At 39.9% G+C, this 10,313-nt stretch overlaps 2 long non-coding RNA genes across 3 annotated transcripts; one reads left to right on the forward strand and one right to left on the reverse strand.

The window, feature by feature from the left end:
* The first annotated feature begins 1,649 nt into the window (after nucleotides 1-1,649).
* On the forward strand, nucleotides 1,650-5,782 carry LOC138972830 (uncharacterized). The gene is made up of 3 exons (XR_011457775.1): nucleotides 1,650-1,902; nucleotides 2,771-2,847; nucleotides 5,585-5,782. It is a non-coding gene; the product is annotated as an uncharacterized lncRNA (long non-coding RNA).
* On the reverse strand, nucleotides 3,880-10,277 carry LOC138972829 (uncharacterized). 2 transcript variants are annotated; one of them, XR_011457774.1, is made up of 3 exons: nucleotides 8,557-8,595; nucleotides 7,450-7,656; nucleotides 3,880-5,663 (listed from the first exon to the last, which is right to left on the reverse strand). It is a non-coding gene; the product is annotated as an uncharacterized lncRNA (long non-coding RNA). The 2 variants fall into 2 exon arrangements; XR_011457773.1 differs by having other exon boundaries at nucleotides 7,450-10,277.
* Nucleotides 10,278-10,313: the final 36 nt, after the last annotated feature.

Raw genomic sequence — 10,313 nt, forward strand, 5'->3', positions numbered from 1 at the left:
CTTTCGCAATCATTATGTTGTAGACTCGGAATTCGGGTTATTCCACCCTTGGGCGGCGTTTGATCAAAACACGAAGAGTTGTACAGCAGCTACTGTATTAAAGTTAACCCTTATATTAGGTCGCGCTACGTTACGTATACTGTCACCTGGTTGTCACGACATATGTCGCACTACTGGCTCAGTCTGTTTGGTCGGTTCCGATTACCTCCCATGGATGCGAAAACATTATGACCGTTTTTTTCTTTTTATATTTAGTCAAGTTTTGACTAAATATTTTAACATCGAGGGGGAATCGAAACGAGGGTCGTGGTGTATGTGCGTGCGTGTGTGCGTGTGTGCGTGCGTGTGTGTGTGTGTGTGTGTGTGTGTGTGTAGAGCGATTCAGACTAAACTACTGGACCGATCTTTATGAAATTTGACATGAGAGTTCCTGGGTATGAAATCCCCGAACATTTTTTTCATTTTTTTGATAAATGTCTTTGATGACGTCATATCCGGCTTTTCGTGAAAGTTGAGGCGGCACTGTCACGCCCTCATTTTTCAACCAAATTGGTTGAAATTTTGGTCAAGTAATCTTCGACAAAGCCCGGGGTTCGGTATTGCATTTCAGCTTGGTGGCTTAAAAATTAATTAATGACTTTAGTCATTAAAAATCGGAAAATTGTAAAAAAAAATAAAAATTTATAAAACGATCCAAATTTACGTTTATCTTATTCTCCATCATTTGCTGATTCCAAAAACATATAAATATGTTATATTCGGATTAAAAACAAGCTCTGAAAATTAAATATATAAAAATTATTATCAAAATTAAATTGTCCAAATCAATTTAAAAACACTTTCATCTTATTTCTTGTCGGTTCCTGATTCCAAAAACATATAGATATGATATGTTTGGATTAAAAACACGCTCAGAAAGTTAAAACAAAGAGAGGTACAGAAAAGCGTGCTATCCTTCTTAGCGCAACTACTACCCCGCTCTTCTTGTCAATTTCACTGCCTTTGCCATGAGCGGTGGCCTGACGATGCTACGAGTAAAATGGCATTGCGTTTCATTCTGTGAGTTCGACAGCTACTTGACTAAATATTGTATTTTCGCCTTACGCGACTTGTTTTTTCTCTGTTAATTCACCAGTGGCTATGTAACATGTGTTGCAGAATTGCACCAATGTTTTTATATTTAGTCAAGTTTTGACTAAATATTTTAACATCGAGGGGGAATCGAAACGAGGGTCGTGGTCACACCTTCCCAGCACTGAGAATTCGGTTATCTAGAGCAGCCATCTATAAATAGCCCAGCCAGCTGCACACAGCGAGCCAGCCAGTCAGCTGAGGGTGCCAGCAACAAACTGGCCTGTCTGGCCGTAGCTGTAATACTCTTACTTACAACTTTATTTAAACATATAGTGTCCACGCCGCCATTTTGGAGTTTTTTTTGTCGAATTCGGCCGATTTGAAGAATGTGGGGAATTTAGTGTACCTTAATTAAGACGCACCTGGCCCGGTTTGCTCAATAAAGCACCACAAGTATGCTAAATAATTAATTAAACATGATTAAATTGGCGACTGCTCTCCACCATTTGAAGATTAAAATTGGCCGTCATAGACTGGTTTTCGTCGGGAGCGTGCCGTTTTCATGACGACTCAAAACAATGGCGGATGGGATGGCCGCTTTGTGACAACAAGCCCACACGTTTCAGTAAGAAATCGACTCAAGGTGGTTCAGAAACCAGCAGACTGACTGGGAAACGACACAGAATTACGAGAAATTCATGCTCGGCGCACAAAATGCAAAGTTATCAATTCAGCAAGCAGTGGGAAAGTTGGATTCAACTGCATGAGTGTTACCGTTGTGTGCACTGACTACCCACGACGCAGAGCTCTCACCTGCTGCCCGGATTTGTAAGTAAAGCAAGTGTTGTGTAGACTTTGGACAGACCTAGACAAATGTTGCTGCCGTTTTTGTCTGTGTGTCTGCTGGTGTGTTGAGCGAATGAAGCATCCATCAAGCGAGTGCACGAACGTGTAGTGTGCAGGGTCGATTGAGTCCAGTTTTGGTTTGAACACGGACACGCCACGGTGTGTGTGTGTGTGTGTGTCTGTGCACTGCACAGGAGCTTGTATCAAAGTGCCGGTCGATCATTATTTACTCCTTCATCCCTACAGTCTTCTTACAACTACATACTACGCATTCGCTAGCCTAGTAAGGGCGTACATGCAGGAGTAAATAATGATCAACTGGCAGCTGGGTACAAGCTCCTGTGGTGCACTGTATAGGAGACTGAGCCCTGACACTGTGACAGACAGACAGAGTAGGTAATCCCCCTAAAAATTGTTTTGAGATGGAAAAAGTAAGGTCAGTCAGCACAGTCTTTGGAAGTAGTGCAACAGAAAATGTTATTTATAAATATAACTGACATTTTATATTGTCAGCGGTATGAGTTTTTCTGTGCCTAAAGTTTTTAATGTTGTGATTTTGCAGGAAAAACTATGATTGAAGCTTATTGTAAGGCTTTGTGAAAGGGTAACTTTTTAACGAATATCACATTCTTCCTCGGACGGCGTTCATTGAAGCAAACACTAAATGCGGCAGAATCTCATTCATCCTTTCTTTTTTAACTGCCATTTTTAAGTGTCGCTGTGCATGTTGAAAGCTTCATGTTCAGAACTGATGTTGCTGTAGAACTGTATGTAATTGGCCAGCCTTTGGTTTTCACTTAGTGGTTTATATGTTGCTATAATTACTAAAACTATTTTTTTTAATTTTCAGGGGAAAAGCACCCGGACATCAAACATTCTTGCAATGTGTGGCAATAATGGTTTAAAATATTTTGGACAAAGCTCAAGGTGAGTTTAAATGTTCATAATTCTGATGTAAGTCAAGCTTATCTTTTATCTTGAGTAACTATCTCTGTCATGTTTCTCTCAGGCTGCGCGACCGACAGAAAAGTTGCCAGGAACCGATTCCTTGAGTGTGGCCAATTGTTCCCCATTTCTGGTTCACTTGAGCTGCAGGCAATTTTCAATCAATCAATCAATCAATCAATCAATCAATGACGCTTATATCGCGCATATTCCGTGGGTACAGTTCTAGGCGCTCTGCAGTGATGCCGTGTGAGATGAAATTTTATACGGCCAGTAAATTGCAGCCATTTTGGCGCATATTTACCTTTCACGGCCTATTATTCCAAGTCACACGGGTATAGGTAGACAATTATTAACTCTGCCTAAGCAATTTTGCCAGGAAAGACCCTTTTGTCAATCGTGGGATCTTTAACGTGCACACCCAATGTAGTGTACACGGGGGGAGGGTTCGGACACCGAAGAGAGTCTGCACACAAAGTTGACTCTGAAATAAATTTCCGCCGAACCTGGGATCGAACTCACGCTGACAGCGGCCAACTGAATACAAATCCAGCGCGCTACCAACTGAGCTATATCCCCGCCCACTGTTGAGTGATTAAAAGTTATGGATTCTTTAAAAAGGTGTACGTTTGAGGATAAGACACTGTCAAAGTTTTGAAACAGTATTTTTCTTCTTCATGGTTATAAAAAAACTGCAGCACCTGTGTTCAATTTCTGAAGATGCATTATTACTACAGTGGCACCCCCCTTTTACGACCTCAAACAATCTGAGAAAATCGAGTCTAAAAAAGGAACGAGTCTTAAAATGGGGGTAATTTTACAGAGGTTATGAACAGAAAATGTGAGAAAACAAGGTCTTAAAAAGAAGGGAGTTTTAAATTGGGGGGGTCATAGAAGGGAGGTTCCACTGCATTAATCATGCCATGGAAATCATGATCAGTTTACAGATAAATACAATGACAATTAAAAGCAATTTGCAGCCCAGTGTCTTATTATTTGATCATATTCTGTCTATTTTTATCATTGCATCTTTGCTACAGAAATTCATGGTTACATCTTGACCAAAAGTCAATTATTATCAATAAACCAAACAACATGCGCACACAAAAACATACTCAATTGTCAAGAACAGTGTCTATTTTATTCCATGTAGATCTCAAATCCACAGGCACACATTCTCTCTGCACAGTTCAAAGGTGCTACACATGAAACTATTCTTGGAATTCGAGCACTTTTCAACACCTGTATATATTTGTTTTGCACAAGTTTTACTAGACCTGTGAATTCAACGCATTAATCAATACACTTTCACGACCCTTCCCCAGACTGTATTGCTCATGTCAGCTGTTTCCATGCACAAATAGTCACCCTGTATGTATCTTTCGCTTGATATGCAAGTGTCTAAACAGAAAGAAAAAACACTAAAAACCAAACACAAAAATTCATTCAGTGAGAGTGAATGTACACACATCCTAAAAAACACGAAATGAATAGTCATTCTGTCAGTCTTTGATACTGATCCAAGACATTGATGTGACGAAGAAAGGGGTAAGTTTATTTTAGAAAGCTAAAATCTTTCAGAGGGAAGTGGTGTTATCAAACACTGGTCGTTTCACATGCTCCCTGGAAATCACTGAAAGCAGACCTCTTCAACTTCAGAAGACCCTCCCTCGTCTTATTTTTGAGGGGCTATCTAGAGATACTCCAGTGCCGAGAGTATGAAATAAATAAATATATAGCTGTCTGTCAGCGTTCTCTAGAATGAAAATGTCTCTACAAGGTGCAGAACTGTGCACATAATAAAAAAACACCACACACACAACATATGTTCAAACACTGATCCAAATGTTGGGGGTGGGCGTTTACTAGGTACTAACGGGGCTTACAAGGTAGATTACAGTACATTAAAAAAGCAAAAAACTATATACATTATTTGTATTTTTGACCAAATTATGACATTTTACACTGATTGAGACAGTCAGTGTTCCTCAAGGTGAACAAGGACTGTCAAGGCAGGGGCGGACGAGGGGGGGTTCTGGGGTTTCCGGAAAACTCCCCCCCAGCCAAAAAAAAAAAAAAAAATTGTGTTTTTTTTGTGTTGTTTCAATTTTTGGGGTATTAATCAGTGACAAAATCTGCTGCCTGAAACTGGTAATGATCATCCTCAGAATGCACCAGATTGCACCATTTGCATCCTTTTTTTCAGAATTTTCCGGGGGGGCATGCCCCCAGACCCCCCTAGCAAGCTAGGCGCTTTGCACCGTCGGCCCGGCGCTTCGCGCCTTCACACCCATAAAATGAACTGATCCCCCCCTGCAAGGTGTGTATAAAATGTCATATTGTTGTCAAAAATACAAATAACATTTATGTATCGATTGGTTCTGGTTAGAATTCCTTTTAATTGTTTTTTTAATGTACAAACATGCACTATTTTGTAGTCTCAGCTGGCCGTCTAATATGGAATGTGACAGAGCATGTGTAAACCAACCCACACAGAAACGCACTTTGTTTAACACCACAATGTACTCCAATGCAGGCAACAAGGAAGAAAGTCAGTTTACTGGCCAGTTGGATGTATAATGTCATTCCTATGACCCATACACAGCAACTGCACATGGCAACTCTTACACCTTCACCCGAATAGCCAATATCTTTCCTCAATATAACTGAATGATGCGTATCGTTTGGCTTTATTGATCTTTCCCTCTTCTTCTTCCAGGACCAGGGCATCTTCAATCTCTTCTTTGTGTGTGGGCCAGTAGGAGCCTGCTGTCATCAAGCACCAGTGCCTTGAAGTCCTGGAGCATAAACAGAAAATCACCCATCAGTGAAGACACTTAATTCAAACTTCGAAAAGGGTTGAAAAAATTAACCAAATGCAAGAAAAAGTGTGAAAATAAAGAGTTACAGAAGAGTGTTTGTAATCTATTCATGTACGTAATGGATTGCAAGTGTGAGTAAAAGGTGGTGGTGGGTGGGAGAGGGGGGATGGGATATACCTGTGGGCATTGGCTTTCCAGATTTTTAGCATTCTGACACACTTAGCATTCTCACACTGACAAGTGTGAAAATGTGACGTGTTCTAGTGCTCCTGACGAGCAAAAGTGTCAGTTACACATCTTTGGCTACTTGAAATGAATGCCCAGTTTACCATTGCATTGTACAGTGAAACCCTAACTTTGCCCTCCCCCCCCCCCCTTTTAAAAAAACACAACATTTGTCTTAAAAGACACTACTTTCTCAGATTCCTGTTTATAACCTCTATTCTAAGACATTCTGCTTTTCTTTGATTGAGTTTGCTGTATATAAATATATATCTTAGAAGGGCTCCACTGTATCTCTAAAACATTTCTCTACAAGAGGTATTGTAGCAGCATCTGTCAAGTGCTCAACTGCAAAAAGGTCAATTTGATATAATTATTCAATACTTATGTTTCAAGCTAAGCAGACCTGCTGTTTGACATGTGGTTGGAAAATGTGCTTCAGGGATTGTCTTATTTGAAAAAAAAATGAACAGGAAGGCAGATATCTATTTGAACTGCAAAGCAGACACAATTCAAAAACCTACACATCATTATTATGACTTCCTACATAACAGCATGATCATGGAATCTGTTAGCCAATGTGTCAGATCATAACGATCATTATGGAGGCAGAAATGATCCCCTCAATCTGTAAAATATCCATCTTTACAAACAGCATACAGGTGTAGCTAAAACAGAATTCATATTACAGTGGAACCCCCTTTTACGATCTCCCAAAATCTGATAAAATCAGGTATTTAAAAATAGGAAGTCTTAAAATGAAGGTGAATTTGCATAGGTTATGACCAGAAAATCTTAAAAGCAAGGTCTAAATATAGGGGAGATCTTGAATTGTAAAGGTTTTTAAAAGGGGGGGTTCACGGTACAGCACCCCAATTGTGAGGACTGTTCATTTATTTCCCTTTATGAGACACTAAAAGGTTGTGGGTACTGAAATATAACTGCACAAAATATCTTGACAAAATCTGGATGCTGAAGCTGAATTTTCATTCTTTTTCAATATTTTTTGAAACCAGGAAATACACACATTCCCTAGAATGAAAAAAAAGCACCGGTAATGTAATTTGTGACTGAGACCTAAAAACCTCACCGTTAGTCATTATTTAGTATACCCTGTAACAAAGTCTTCGACCTCACAAATCTTGCAGAATAAAAAGGTACTTACTTGAATGATTGAGTTTGGAGGAGGCGTGGGGTTTGAGGGGGCGAAGCAGTGAGAGAAAGTACTTATAACTATAGTCCTGATTCACCTTCAAATAGTTTTTTGGGCCACCCAGACCACTATTTACACCCCCACTTACACACAATTTTACTTATTTTCTGCACACATTACATTCTTAAAACACACACACATCCACACATAACAAGTACACAACACGCACTGATTTTCTTGACATTGTTCAGTTGGATGAATGTGATAGCACTCTATTGGAATTCACAAAATTACCCTTGGCTCTAACATCATAAGTCTTTTTCTTTTAACTCCTGCACACAGAGAAAGTATCTATTAATATTATAAGTATAACTAGTCCTCACTTACCTTCAAATTGTTATTCGGATCAGCCTTCCCCTTGCCCAGCAAACCAATTTCAGTTTGAGAAGACTTGGACCAGTCCTTGCCTCTGCATTAGCTCACACCTCTGCTAATTCCTCTCCCTATCCTGCCTCGATGTGCACTTTTCTCTTGAACTTGAAGTTGAACGAGCAGCCTGGCCGCTTGTTGTTTTGAATGTAAAACTTCCATAGCCTGAAAATAAAGACAAATGCTTGAAAAGAATACACTATATATTAATCAATCTCCCTTACAGTTAATGAGTTATTTGTAGCAAACTTCAATCATAATCAGGAAAAGCTCACTTGAGTTTTGACAGCTGACACACAACGTTCACACACACAACAGTGTAGTTTGTACTCTTTTTTTCACGTGTATACAAAAATACAATTTATATATATGTGATTATATCACAAGCATAATACACACACACACACACACACACACACACACACACACACACACACACACACACACATAATCACACTCATGCACAAAGTGACACACACACACAGTCACATTCATGCACACACACACAGTGATACAAGTCTCTCTCTCACACACACACACACACACACACACACACACACACACACACACACACACACACACACACACACACAACAAATGCACAAGACACTGATATCCTCGACATTGTTCAGAGGGATAAGTATAATTTCTTCTCTTTTGGGTTACTATTATGAGAAAAGACATAATTTTCAGAGCTCTCTATTTCAGTATTTGTCTGAAACATGAATGCGCTTTGCTTCGAACTCTCGCACGTTTACTGTTCCCTGTGTTCGATCAGTGACATGAATGGAATTTGAAACAAATGCATAAGCTTATAGGTAAAAGCGCAACTTTAGAGACATATATTTGAAATGATCACCAACAGGCAACACATATGTCCAAGATAATCTGAGTACTGGTTCTAAACAAAGTACGAGCATGATCTTCGAATCATTTTGAGTGCTACAGGGCTTTTTGACTCGCATCGATCGATTCATTTGCAGTCCTGCTGAGAGCAACTTGTACACTGATACTGACTTGTCCTATTGAAAGCTTTATTTCCTGTCAGACAACGTTAACACTTACCTTTTCACTTTCAGACTACAATGATCGCAGGGAGACGCCATTGTTGACACATTTGACAAGGGAAATCACCCAACCATTACAAGAGTGCTCTTTCCTTGGATTCTGTTACGACAATTAATTTGCTATCAAAACTGTTGAATTTGCAAAGTTAAGTTATTCCTCATGGATGGTAGCATTATTTGTAACGTAGAATCTTACGGTGATGCTTTGAAAGCGATCTGAAGGCCTTTTCCCGGCGGAGAGTATCCCTTTAATGATAGCTGAGCCGTTTGTTGCATTTCTTTTTTGAAATTTGACACATGACTAGATCGATTTCTGCAGATACCACTCAATGCAATTGTAATCCCATTTCAATTTGGTAAGAAGTATTTATTAGTACTAACTGATTGAGGTGCTTTGGTGTGTTTTGAAAGTGTTAGCACACTTTTACTACAGACATAATACAGTTTTGTTTTAGAGGCAACAAGCATGCTAAACACAGAACAGCAAGCAGAATGAATGAAGCAAGCCTTACCTTTGCACCAGAAAGTAGAATGAATAACTGCTAATCCAATACACTGCACTCCATTGTATTGTATACAACTTTCACAATTCATTTTGACGGCATGAAAATGAGCACAGTCCACACAAAAACAACAAAATAAAACAGCACAGATACCAACACATTCACTTTCCTTTAGATAAGGCACATATTCATTCCAGTAGTGCTTGCTTTCCACAGAACAGAGAGCACAGTGAGTGGGAGTAGACACTCGTCCCAAAGTACAGACCAAACCCATGGCGCCCCCCCCCACCCTTTTTCCCCCCAGACAAGTCTTGCTTCCCTAGAACTGTTTATTACAACCTGCAGCATAGCATCTCTCCCAACAGGTCTAGGTACCAGCAAAGCTACAGGATTAGAGGGAACTGAGATAAGGGGGCATTTGTTTTAACATCTGGAATCCATTTCCTGCTCAGTGCCAAGGGGCCTGTTTCACTTAAAGCTGCCTACTATCAATTACAGTGGGGATAAACATCCCTGGCTCGACACACAGCAAGCTAATTGCCTGGCTGACAGACTGGTGCAAGATAGTGGGGCATTAGAATGAAGGGAATGTGTTGTAAATCTCCTAGAAACAGCACTCGCCAGAGATAGTGAGACTCTGCTGGCCGCCATTTTGGATTTCCATTGCCCTGGTAACCAGCCAGTGCGGGCGCACTGGCGGGAACAACTGGGTCGGCTAGGCCGCGAACCGAATTCTGACCTGCACAGCGCGGCTGAGAAGGTGTGTGGTGTATGTGCGTGTGTGTGTGTGTGTGTCTGTGTGTGTGTGTGTGTGTGTGTGTGTGTGTAGAGCGATTTAGACTAAACTACTGGACCGATCTTTATGAAATTTGACATGATAGTTCCTGGGTATGAAATCCCCGAACGTTTTTTTCATTTTTTTGATAAATGTCTTTGATGACGTCATATCCGGCTTTTCGTGAAAGTTGAGGCGGCACTGTCACGCCCTCATTTTTTAACCAAATTGGTTAAAATTTTGGTCAAGTAATCTTCGACAAAGCCCGGACTTCGGTATTGCATTTCAGCTTGGTGGCTTAAAAATTAATTAATGACTTTGGTCATTAAAAATCTGAAAATTGTAAAAAAAAATAAAAATTTATAAAACGATCCAAATTTACGTTTATCTTATTCTCCATCATTTGCTGATTCAAAAAACATATAAATATGTTATATTCGGATTAAAAACAAGCTCTGAAAATTAAATATATAAAAA

This window comes from Littorina saxatilis, linkage group LG8, assembly GCF_037325665.1.
Source record: "Littorina saxatilis isolate snail1 linkage group LG8, US_GU_Lsax_2.0, whole genome shotgun sequence".
NCBI lineage: Eukaryota > Metazoa > Mollusca > Gastropoda > Littorinimorpha > Littorinidae > Littorina > Littorina saxatilis.